At 47.8% G+C, this 13,602-nt stretch overlaps 4 pseudogenes; all 4 read left to right on the top strand.

Annotated features, from left to right (window-relative positions):
* The first annotated feature begins 152 nt into the window (after positions 1 to 152).
* Positions 153 to 1,309, top strand: LOC148149354 (uncharacterized; annotated as a pseudogene).
* Positions 1,310 to 2,699: 1,390 nt separating this feature from the next.
* On the top strand, positions 2,700 to 5,702 carry LOC148149353 (uncharacterized; annotated as a pseudogene).
* An 84-nt stretch (positions 5,703 to 5,786) lies between these two features.
* On the top strand, positions 5,787 to 12,514 carry LOC148149352 (uncharacterized; annotated as a pseudogene).
* Positions 12,515 to 12,526: 12 nt separating this feature from the next.
* Positions 12,527 to 13,533, top strand: LOC148149351 (uncharacterized; annotated as a pseudogene).
* The last annotated feature ends 69 nt before the right edge of the window (positions 13,534 to 13,602 follow it).

The following is a 13,602-nucleotide window of genomic DNA, read 5'->3' as shown; positions in this document are numbered from 1 at the left end:
ACATGCAAACTGCACAATGACATGGGGAGAACGTGCAAACTACACACAGACACAGGGTGAACATGCAAACTCTACACTAACACAGGGAGAACATGCAAACTGCACATAGACATGGGGAGAACATGCAAACTACACATTGACATGGGGATAAAATGCAAACTCCACACAGACACGGGGAGAACATGCAAACTGTACACTGACACTGGGAGAACATGCTAACTCCACATTGACACAGGGAGAACATGCAAACTGCACGATGACATGGGGAGAACATGCAAACTACACACAGACACAGGGAGAACATACAAACTCCACACTGACACAAGGAGAACATGCAAACTGCACACAGATACAGGGAGCACATGCAATCTCTACACTGACATGGGGAGAACATGCAAACTCCACACTGACATAAGGAGAACATGCAAACTGCACACAGACACAGGAGAACATGCAAACTGCACACTGACACTGGGCGAACATGCAAACTCGACACATACATGGGGAGAACATGCAAACTCCACACGGACAGCGGGAAAACATGCAAACTCGACACAGACACGGGAAGAACATGTACACTCTACACTGGCACAGGGAGAACATGCAAACTCCACACTGATACAGGGAGAATATGCAAACTGCACACTGACATGGGAAGAACATGCCAACTCCACACTGACACTGGGAGAACATGCAAACTGCACACAGACACAGAGAGGACATGCAAACTCCACACATACATGGGGAGAACATGCAAACTGCACACTGACACAGGGAGAACATGCAAACTCTACACTGACATGGGGAGAACATGCAAACTCCACACGGTCACCAGGAAAATATGCAAACTCCACACAGACACGGGAAGAACATGCACACTCTACACTGGCACAGGGTGAACATGCAAACTCCACACTGATGTAGCAAGAATATGCAAACTGCACACTTACATGGTTATAACATGCAAACTCCACACTGACACAGGGAGAACATGCAAACTGCACACAGACACAGGGAGGACATGCAAACTCCACACTGACATGGGGAGAACATGCAAACTGCACATTCACACTGGTAGAACATGCAAACTACATACTGATACAGGGCAAAAATGTAAACTCCACACTGATACACGGAGAACATGTACACTCCACACGCATACAGGGAGAATATGAAATCTGCACACTGACACTGGGAGAACATGCAAACTGTACCCTGGCACAGGGAGAGCATGCAAACTCCACACACACATGGGGAGAACATGCAAACTCCACACAGATGCAGGGAGAACTTGCAAACTCCACACTGACACAGGGAGAACAGGCAAACTACACACAGGCATGGGGAGAACATACAAACTCCACGCAGACATGGGGAAAACATGCAAACTCCACACTGACACAGGGAGAACATGCAAACTCCACACTGACATAAGGAGAACATGCAAACTGCACACAGACACAGGAGAACATGCAAATTGCACATGGCACAGGGAGAACATGTAAATTTCTCACAGATACAGGGAGAACATGCAAACTTCACAATGACACAGGGAGAACATGTAAACTCCACGCAGACCCAGGGGGAACATGCAAACCGCACACAGACACAGGGAGAACATGCAAACTCTACACTAAAACTGGGAGAACATGCAAACTGCACACAGACACGAGGAGAACATGCAAACTACACATTGACGTGGGGAGAACATGCAAACTCCACACAGAAACGGGGAGTACATGCAAACTGTACACTGACACTGGGCGAACATGCAAACTCTACATTGACACAGGGAGAACATGCGAACTGCACAATGACATGGGGAGAACATGCAAACTACACACAGACACAGGGAGAACATACAAACTCCACACGGACACCGGGAAAATATGCAAACTCCACACAGACACGGGAAGAACATGTACACTCTACACTGGCACAGGGTGAACATGCAAACTGCACACAGACACAGGGAGGACATGCAAACTCCACACTGACATGGGGATAACATGCAAACTGCACATTCACACTGGTAGAACATGCAAACTACATACTGATACAGGGCAAACATGTAAACTCCACAATGATACACGGAGAACATGTACACTCCACACGCATACAGGGAGAATATGGAATCTGCACACTGACACTGGGAGAACATGCAAACTGTACCCTGGCACAGGGAGAGCATGCAAACTCCACACAGACATGGGGAGAACATGCAAACTCCACACAGATGCAGGGAGAACCTGCAAACTCCACACTGACACAGGGAGAACAGGCAAGCTACACACAGGCATGGGGAGAACATACAAACTCTACGCAGACATGGGGAAAACATGCAAACTCCACACTGCCGCAGTGCGAACATGCAAACTGCACAATGACATGGGGAGAACATGCAAACTACACACAGACACAGGGAGAACATGCAAACTCTACACTAACACAGGGAGAACATTCAAACTGCACACAGACACAGGGAGAACATGCAAACTACACATTGACATGGGGAGAACATGCAAACTCCACACAGACACGGGGAGAACATGTCAACTCTACATTGACACTGGGAGAACATGCAAACTCTACATTGACACAGGGAGAACATGCAAACTGCACAATGACATGGGGAGAACGTGCAAACTACACACAGACACAGGGTGAACATGCAAACTCTACACTAACACAGGGAGAACATGCAAATTGCACATAGACATGGGGAGAACATGCAAACTACACATTGACATGGGGATAAAATGCAAACTCCACACAGACACGGGGAGAACATGCAAACTGTACACTGACACCGGGAGAACATGCTAACTCCACATTGACACAGGGAGAACATGCAAACTGCACGATGACATGGGGAGAACATGCAAACTACACACAGACACAGGGAGAACATACAAACTCCACACTGACACAAGGAGAACATGCAAACTGCACACAGATACAGGGAGCACATGCAATCTCTACACTGACATGGGGAGAACATGCAAACTCCACACTGACATAAGGAGAACATGCAAACTGCACACAGACACAGGAGAACATGCAAACTGCACACTGACACTGGGCGAACATGCAAACTCGACACATACATGGGGAGAACATGCAAACTCCACACGGACAGCGGGAAAACATGCAAACTCGACACAGACACGGGAAGAACATGTACACTCTACACTGGCACAGGGAGAACATGCAAACTCCACACTGATACAGGGAGAATATGCAAACTGCACACTGACATGGGAAGAACATGCCAACTCCACACTGACACTGGGAGAACATGCAAACTGCACACAGACACAGAGAGGACATGCAAACTCCACACATACATGGGGAGAACATGCAAACTGCACACTGACACAGGGAGAACATGCAAACTCTACACTGACATGGGGAGAACATGCAAACTCCACACGGTCACCAGGAAAATATGCAAACTCCACACAGACACGGGAAGAACATGCACACTCTACACTGGCACAGGGTGAACATGCAAACTCCACACTGATGTAGCAAGAATATGCAAACTGCACACTTACATGGTTATAACATGCAAACTCCACACTGACACAGGGAGAACATGCAAACTGCACACAGACACAGGGAGGACATGCAAACTCCACACTGACATGGGGAGAACATGCAAACTGCACATTCACACTGGTAGAACATGCAAACTACATACTGATACAGGGCAAAAATGTAAACTCCACACTGATACACGGAGAACATGTACACTCCACACGCATACAGGGAGAATATGAAATCTGCACACTGACACTGGGAGAACATGCAAACTGTACCCTGGCACAGGGAGAGCATGCAAACTCCACACACACATGGGGAGAACATGCAAACTCCACACAGATGCAGGGAGAACTTGCAAACTCCACACTGACACAGGGAGAACAGGCAAACTACACACAGGCATGGGGAGAACATACAAACTCCACGCAGACATGGGGAAAACATGCAAACTCCACACTGACACAGGGAGAACATGCAAACTCCACACTGACATAAGGAGAACATGCAAACTGCACACAGACACAGGAGAACATGCAAATTGCACATGGCACAGGGAGAACATGTAAATTTCTCACAGATACAGGGAGAACATGCAAACTTCACAATGACACAGGGAGAACATGTAAACTCCACGCAGACCCAGGGGGAACATGCAAACCGCACACAGACACAGGGAGAACATGCAAACTCTACACTAAAACTGGGAGAACATGCAAACTGCACACAGACACGAGGAGAACATGCAAACTACACATTGACGTGGGGAGAACATGCAAACTCCACACAGAAACGGGGAGTACATGCAAACTGTACACTGACACTGGGCGAACATGCAAACTCTACATTGACACAGGGAGAACATGCGAACTGCACAATGACATGGGGAGAACATGCAAACTACACACAGACACAGGGAGAACATACAAACTCCACACGGACACCGGGAAAATATGCAAACTCCACACAGACACGGGAAGAACATGTACACTCTACACTGGCACAGGGTGAACATGCAAACTCCACACTGATACAGGGAGAATATGCAAACTGCACACTGACATGGGGAGAACATGCAAACTCCACACTGACACAGGGAGAACATGCAAACTGCACACAGACACAGGGAGGACATGAAAACTCCACACTGACATGGGGAGAACATGCAAACTGCACACTCACACTGGTAGAACATGCAAACTACATACTGATACAGGGCAAAAATGTAAACTCCACACTGATACACGGAGAAAATGTAAACTCCACACTCGTACAGGGAGAATATGCAAACTGTACCCTGGCACAGGGAGAGCATGCAAACTCCACACAGACATGGGGAGAACATGCAAACTCCACACAGACGCAGGGAGAACCTGCAAACTCCACACTGACACAGGGAGAACAGGCAAGCTATACACAGGCATGGGGTGAACATGCAAACTCTACACTAACACAGGGAGAACATGCAAACTACACATTGACATGGGGAGAACATGCAAACTCCAAAGAGACACGGGGAGAACATGCAAACTGTACACTGACACTGGGAGAACATGCAAACTCTACATTGACACAGAGAGAACATGCAAACTGCACAATGACATGGGGAGAACATGCAAACTACACACAGACACAGGGAGAACATGCAAACTGCACACAGACATGGGGAGAACATGCAAACTACACATTGACATGGGGAGAACATGCAAACTCCACACAGACACGGGGAGAACATGCAAACTGTACACTGACACCGGGAGAACATGCTAACTCCACATTGACACAGGGAGAACATGCAAACTGCACGATGACATGGGTAGAACATGCTAACTACACACAGACACAGGGAGAACATACAAACTCCACACTGACACAGGGAGAACATGCAAACTGCACACAGATACAGGGAGCACATGCAATCTCTACACTGACATGGGGAGAACATGCAAACCCCACACTGACATAAGGAGAACATGCAAACTACACACAGACACAGGGAGAACACGCAAACTGCACACAGATACAGGGAGCACATGCAATCTCCACACTGACATGGGGAGAACATGCAAACTGCACACAGACACGGGGGGAACATGCAAACTGCGCACTGGCACAGGGCAAACATGTAAACTCGACACTGACACACGGAGAACATGTAAACTCCACACGGACACAGGGAGAATATGCAAACTGCACATTGACACAGGGAGAACATGCAAACTGCACACTGGAACAGGAAGAACATGCAAACTCCACACAGACATGAGGAGAACATACAAACTCCACACTGCCATGGGGAGAATATGCAAATACAACTCAGACACAGGGAGAACATGCAAACACCACACAGACATGGGGAGAACATGCAAACTCCACACTGACACAGGGGGAACATGCAAACTCCACACAGACATGGGGAGAACATGCAAACTCCACAAAGACACAGGGAGAACATGCAAACTCTACACTAACACACGGAGAACATGTAAACTCCACACTCATACAGGGAGAATATGCAATCTGCACACCGACACAGGGAGAACATGCAAACTGTACCCTGGCACAGGGAGAGCATGCAAACGCCACACAGACATGGCTAGAACATGCAGACTCCACACAGACACGGGAAGAACATGTACACTCTACACTGGCACAGGGTGAACATGCAAACTCCACACTGATACAGGGAGAACAGGCAAAGTCCACACAGACACAGGGAGAACATGCAAACTCCAAACTGATACAGGGAGACGGGGCAAACTACACACAGATAGGGGGAGAACATGCAAACTGCGCACTGACACAGGGCAAACATGTAAACTCGACACTGACACACGGAGAACATGTAAACTCCACACAGACACAGGGAGAATATGCAAACTGTACACTGGCACAGGGAGAACATGCAATCTCCACACAGACATGGGGAGAACATGCAAACCCCTTGCAGACACAGGGGGAACATGCAAACTCCACACAGACATGGGGAGAACATGCAAACTCCACAGAGACACAGGGAGAACATGCACAAACCACATTGACTCAGGGTGAATGTGCAAACTCCACAGAGACATGGGGAGAACATGCAAACTCCACACATACACAGGGATAACATGCAAACTCCACACTGACATGGGGAGAACATGCAAACTCCACACTGACAATGGGAGAACAGGCAAACTACACACAGGCATGGGGAGAACATGCAAATTCCACACAAACACAGGGAGAACGTGCAAACTCCACACTGACACAGGGAGATGAGGCAAACTACACACAGACAGGGAGAGAACATGCAAACTCTACACTGACACAGGGAGAACATGCAAACTGCACGATGACATGGGGAGAACATGCAAACTACACACAGACACAGGGAGAACATACAAACTCCACACTGACACAAGGAGAACATGCAAACTGCACACAGATACAGGGAGCACATGCAATCTCTACACTGACATGGGGAGAACATGCAAACTCCACACTGACATAAGGAGAACATGCAAACTGCACACAGACACAGGGAGAACATGCAAACTACACATTGACATGGGGAGAACATGCAAACTCCAAACAGACATGGGGAGAACATGCAAACTCTACATTGACACAGGGAGAACATGCAAACTGCACAATGACATGGGGAGAACATGCAAACTACACACAGACACAGGGAGAACATGCAAACTCTACATTGACACAGCGAGAACATGCAAACTCCACACTGCCGCAGTGAGAACATGCAAACTGCACAATGACATGGGGAGAACATGCAAACTACACACAGACACAGGGAGAACATGCAAACACTACACTAACACAGGGAGAACATGCAAACAGCACACAGACATAGGGAGAACATGCAAACTCTACACTAACACAGGGAGAACATGCAAACTCCACACTGCCGCAGTGAGAACATGCAAACTGCACAATGACATGGGGAGAACATGCAAACTACACACAGACACAGGGAGAACATGCAAACACTACACTAACACAGGGAGAACATGCAAACAGCACACAGACATAGGGAGAACATGCAAACTCTACACTAACACAGGGAGAACATGCAAACTACACATTGACATGGGGAGAACATGCAAACTCCACACAGACACGGGGAAAACATGCAAACTGTACACTGACACTGGGAGAACATGCAAACTCTACATTGACACAGGGAGAACATGCAAACTCCACACTGCCGCAGTGAGAACATGCAAACTGTACAATGACATGGGGAGAACATGCAAACTACACACAGACACAGGGAGAACACTACACTAACACAGGGTGAACATGCAAACAGCACACAGACATAGGGAGAACATGCAAACTCTACACTAACACAGGGAGAACATGCAAACTACACATTGACATGGGGAGAACATGCAAACTCCAAACAGACACTGGGAGAACATGCAAACTCTACATTGACACTGGGAGAACATGCAAACTCTACATTGACACAGAGAGAACATGCAAACTGCACAATGACATGGGGAGAACATGCAAACTACACACAGACACAGGGAGAACATGCAAACTGCACACAGACACGGGGAGAACATGCAAACTACACATTGACATGGGGAGAACATGCAAACTCCACACAGACACGGGGAGAACATGCAAACTGTACACTGACACCGGGAGAACATGCTAACTCCACATTGACACAGGGAGAACATGCAAACTGCACGATGACATGGGGAGAACATGCTAACTACACACAGACACAGGGAGAACATACAAACTCCACACTGACACAGGGAGAACATGCAAACTGCACACAGACACAGAGAGGACATGCAAACTCCACACATACATGGGGAGAACATGCAAACTGCACACTGACACAGGGAGAACATGCAAACTCTACACTGACATGGGGAGAACATGCAAACTGCACACAGACACAGAGAGGACATGCAAACTCCACACATACATGGGGAGAACATGCAAACTGCACACTGACACAGGGAGAACATGCAAACTCTACACTGACATGGGGAGAACATGCAAACTCCACACGGTCACCAGGAAAATATGCAAACTCCACACAGACACGGGAAGAACATGCACACTCTACACTGGCACAGGGTGAACATGCAAACTCCACACTGATGTAGCAAGAATATGCAAACTGCACACTTACATGGTTATAACATGCAAACTCCACACTGACACAGGGAGAACATGCAAACTGCACACAGACACAGGGAGGACATGCAAACTCCACACTGACATGGGGAGAACATGCAAACTGCACATTCACACTGGTAGAACATGCAAACTACATACTGATACAGGGCAAAAATGTAAACTCCACACTGATACACGGAGAACATGTACACTCCACACGCATACAGGGAGAATATGAAATCTGCACACTGACACTGGGAGAACATGCAAACTGTACCCTGGCACAGGGAGAGCATGCAAACTCCACACACACATGGGGAGAACATGCAAACTCCACACAGATGCAGGGAGAACTTGCAAACTCCACACTGACACAGGGAGAACAGGCAAACTACACACAGGCATGGGGAGAACATACAAACTCCACGCAGACATGGGGAAAACATGCAAACTCCACACTGACACAGGGAGAACATGCAAACTCCACACTGACATAAGGAGAACATGCAAACTGCACACAGACACAGGAGAACATGCAAATTGCACATGGCACAGGGAGAACATGTAAATTTCTCACAGATACAGGGAGAACATGCAAACTTCACAATGACACAGGGAGAACATGTAAACTCCACGCAGACCCAGGGGGAACATGCAAACCGCACACAGACACAGGGAGAACATGCAAACTCTACACTAAAACTGGGAGAACATGCAAACTGCACACAGACACGAGGAGAACATGCAAACTACACATTGACGTGGGGAGAACATGCAAACTCCACACAGAAACGGGGAGTACATGCAAACTGTACACTGACACTGGGCGAACATGCAAACTCTACATTGACACAGGGAGAACATGCGAACTGCACAATGACATGGGGAGAACATGCAAACTACACACAGACACAGGGAGAACATACAAACTCCACACGGACACCGGGAAAATATGCAAACTCCACACAGACACGGGAAGAACATGTACACTCTACACTGGCACAGGGTGAACATGCAAACTCCACACTGATACAGGGAGAATATGCAAACTGCACACTGACATGGGGAGAACATGCAAACTCCACACTGACACAGGGAGAACATGCAAACTGCACACAGACACAGGGAGGACATGAAAACTCCACACTGACATGGGGAGAACATGCAAACTGCACACTCACACTGGTAGAACATGCAAACTACATACTGATACAGGGCAAAAATGTAAACTCCACACTGATACACGGAGAAAATGTAAACTCCACACTCGTACAGGGAGAATATGCAAACTGTACCCTGGCACAGGGAGAGCATGCAAACTCCACACAGACATGGGGAGAACATGCAAACTCCACACAGACGCAGGGAGAACCTGCAAACTCCACACTGACACAGGGAGAACAGGCAAGCTATACACAGGCATGGGGTGAACATGCAAACTCTACACTAACACAGGGAGAACATGCAAACTACACATTGACATGGGGAGAACATGCAAACTCCAAAGAGACACGGGGAGAACATGCAAACTGTACACTGACACTGGGAGAACATGCAAACTCTACATTGACACTGGGAGAACATGCAAACTCTACATTGACACAGAGAGAACATGCAAACTGCACAATGACATGGGGAGAACATGCAAACTACACACAGACACAGGGAGAACATGCAAACTGCACACAGACATGGGGAGAACATGCAAACTACACATTGACATGGGGAGAACATGCAAACTCCACACAGACACGGGGAGAACATGCAAACTGTACACTGACACCGGGAGAACATGCTAACTCCACATTGACACAGGGAGAACATGCAAACTGCACGATGACATGGGTAGAACATGCTAACTACACACAGACACAGGGAGAACATACAAACTCCACACTGACACAGGGAGAACATGCAAACTGCACACAGATACAGGGAGCACATGCAATCTCTACACTGACATGGGGAGAACATGCAAACTCCACACTGACATAAGGAGAACATGCAAACTACACACAGACACAGGGAGAACACGCAAACTGCACACAGATACAGGGAGCACATGCAATCTCCACACTGACATGGGGAGAACATGCAAACTGCACACAGACACGGGGGGAACATGCAAACTGCGCACTGGCACAGGGCAAACATGTAAACTCGACACTGACACACGGAGAACATGTAAACTCCACACGGACACAGGGAGAATATGCAAACTGCATATTGACACAGGGAGAACATGCAAACTGCACACTGGAACAGGAAGAACATGCAAACTCCACACAGACATGAGGAGAACATGCAAACTCCACACTGACACAGGGGGAACATGCAAACTCCACACAGACATGGGGAGAACATGCAAACTCCACAAAGACACAGGGAGAACATGCAAACTCTACACTAACACACGGAGAACATGTAAACTCCACACTCATACAGGGAGAATATGCAATCTGCACACCGACACAGGGAGAACATGCAAACTGTACCCTGGCACAGGGAGAGCATGCAAACGCCACACAGACATGGCTAGAACATGCAGACTCCACACAGACACGGGAAGAACATGTACACTCTACACTGGCACAGGGTGAACATGCAAACTCCACACTGATACAGGGAGAACAGGCAAAGTCCACACAGACACAGGGAGAACATGCAAACTCCAAACTGATACAGGGAGACGGGGCAAACTACACACAGATAGGGGGAGAACATGCAAACTGCGCACTGACACAGGGCAAACATGTAAACTCGACACTGACACACGGAGAACATGTAAACTCCACACAGACACAGGGAGAATATGCAAACTGTACACTGGCACAGGGAGAACATGCAATCTCCACACAGACATGGGGAGAACATGCAAACCCCTTGCAGACACAGGGGGAACATGCAAACTCCACACAGACATGGGGAGAACATGCAAACTCCACAGAGACACAGGGAGAACATGCACAAACCACATTGACTCAGGGTGAACGTGCAAACTCCACAGAGACATGGGGAGAACATGCAAACTCCACACATACACAGGGATAACATGCAAACTCCACACTAACATGGGGAGAACATGCAAACTCCACACTGACAATGGGAGAACAGGCAAACTACACACAGGCATGGGGAGAACATGCAAATTCCACACAAACACAGGGAGAACGTGCAAACTCCACACTGACACAGGGAGATGAGGCAAACTACACACAGACAGGGAGAGAACATGCAAACTCTACACTGACACAGGGAGAACATGCAAACTGCACGATGACATGGGGAGAACATGCAAACTACACACAGACACAGGGAGAACATACAAACTCCACACTGACACAAGGAGAACATGCAAACTGCACACAGATACAGGGAGCACATGCAATCTCTACACTGACATGGGGAGAACATGCAAACTCCACACTGACATAAGGAGAACATGCAAACTGCACACAGACACAGGGAGAACATGCAAACTACACATTGACATGGGGAGAACATGCAAACTCCAAACAGACATGGGGAGAACATGCAAACTCTACATTGACACAGGGAGAACATGCAAACTGCACAATGACATGGGGAGAACATGCAAACTACACACAGACACAGGGAGAACATGCAAACTCTACATTGACACAGGGAGAACATGCAAACTGCACAATGACATGGGGAGAACATGCAAACTACACACAGACACAGGGAGAACATGCAAACTCTACATTGACACAGGGAGAACATGCAAACTCCACACTGCCGCAGTGAGAACATGCAAACTGCACAATGACACGGGGAGAACATGCAAACTACACATTGACATGGGGAGAACATGCAAACTCCACACAGACACGGGGAGAACATGCAAACTGTACACTGACACCGGGAGAACATGCTAACTCCACATTGACACAGGGAGAACATGCAAACTGCACGATGACATGGGGAGAACATGCTAACTACACACAGACACAGGGAGAACATACAAACTCCACACTGACACAGGGAGAACATGCAAACTGCACACAGATACAGGGAGCACATGCAATCTCTACACTGACATGGGGAGAACATGCAAACTCCACACTGACATAAGGAGAACATGCAAACTACACACAGACACAGGGAGAACATGCAAACGCCACACTGACACAGGGAGAACACACAAACTGCACACAGATACAGGGAGCACATGCAATCTCCACACTGACATGGGGAGAACATGCAAACTGCACACAGACACGGGGGAACATGCAAACTGCGCACTGGCACAGGGCAAACATGTAAACTCGACACTGACACACGGAGAAAATGTAAACTCCACACGGACACAGGGAGAATATGCAAACTGCACATTGACACAGGGAGAACATGCAAACTGCACACTGGAACAGGAAGAACATGCAAACTCCACACAGAAACGGGGAGTACATGCAAACTGTACACTGACACTGGGCGAACATGCAAACTCTACATTGACACAGGGAGAACATGCGAACTGCACAATGACATGGGGAGAACATGCAAACTACACACAGACACAGGGAGAACATACAAACTCCACACGGACACCGGGAAAATATGCAAACTCCACACAGACACGGGAAGAACATGCACACTCTACACTGGCACAGGGTGAACATGCAAACTCCACACTGATACAGGGAGAATATGCAAACTGCACACTGACATGGGGAGAACATGCAAACTCCACACTGACACAGGGAGAACATGCAAACTGCACACAGACACAGGGAGGACATGAAAACTCCACACTGACATGGGGAGAACATGCAAACTGCACACTCACACTGGTAGAACATGCAAACTACATACTGATACAGGGCAAAAATGTAAACTCCACACTGATACACGGAGAAAATGTAAACTCCACACTCGTACAGGGAG

This window comes from Chiloscyllium plagiosum, unplaced genomic scaffold (assembly GCF_037043375.1).
Source record: "Chiloscyllium plagiosum isolate Xiang-an unplaced genomic scaffold, Cpla_swu_hap1 HiC_scaffold_8, whole genome shotgun sequence".
In the NCBI taxonomy this organism is placed as follows: Eukaryota; Metazoa; Chordata; class Chondrichthyes; order Orectolobiformes; family Hemiscylliidae; genus Chiloscyllium; species Chiloscyllium plagiosum.
Note: the sequence above shows the minus strand (reverse complement) of the source record. Positions and strands in the feature narration are given on the sequence as shown.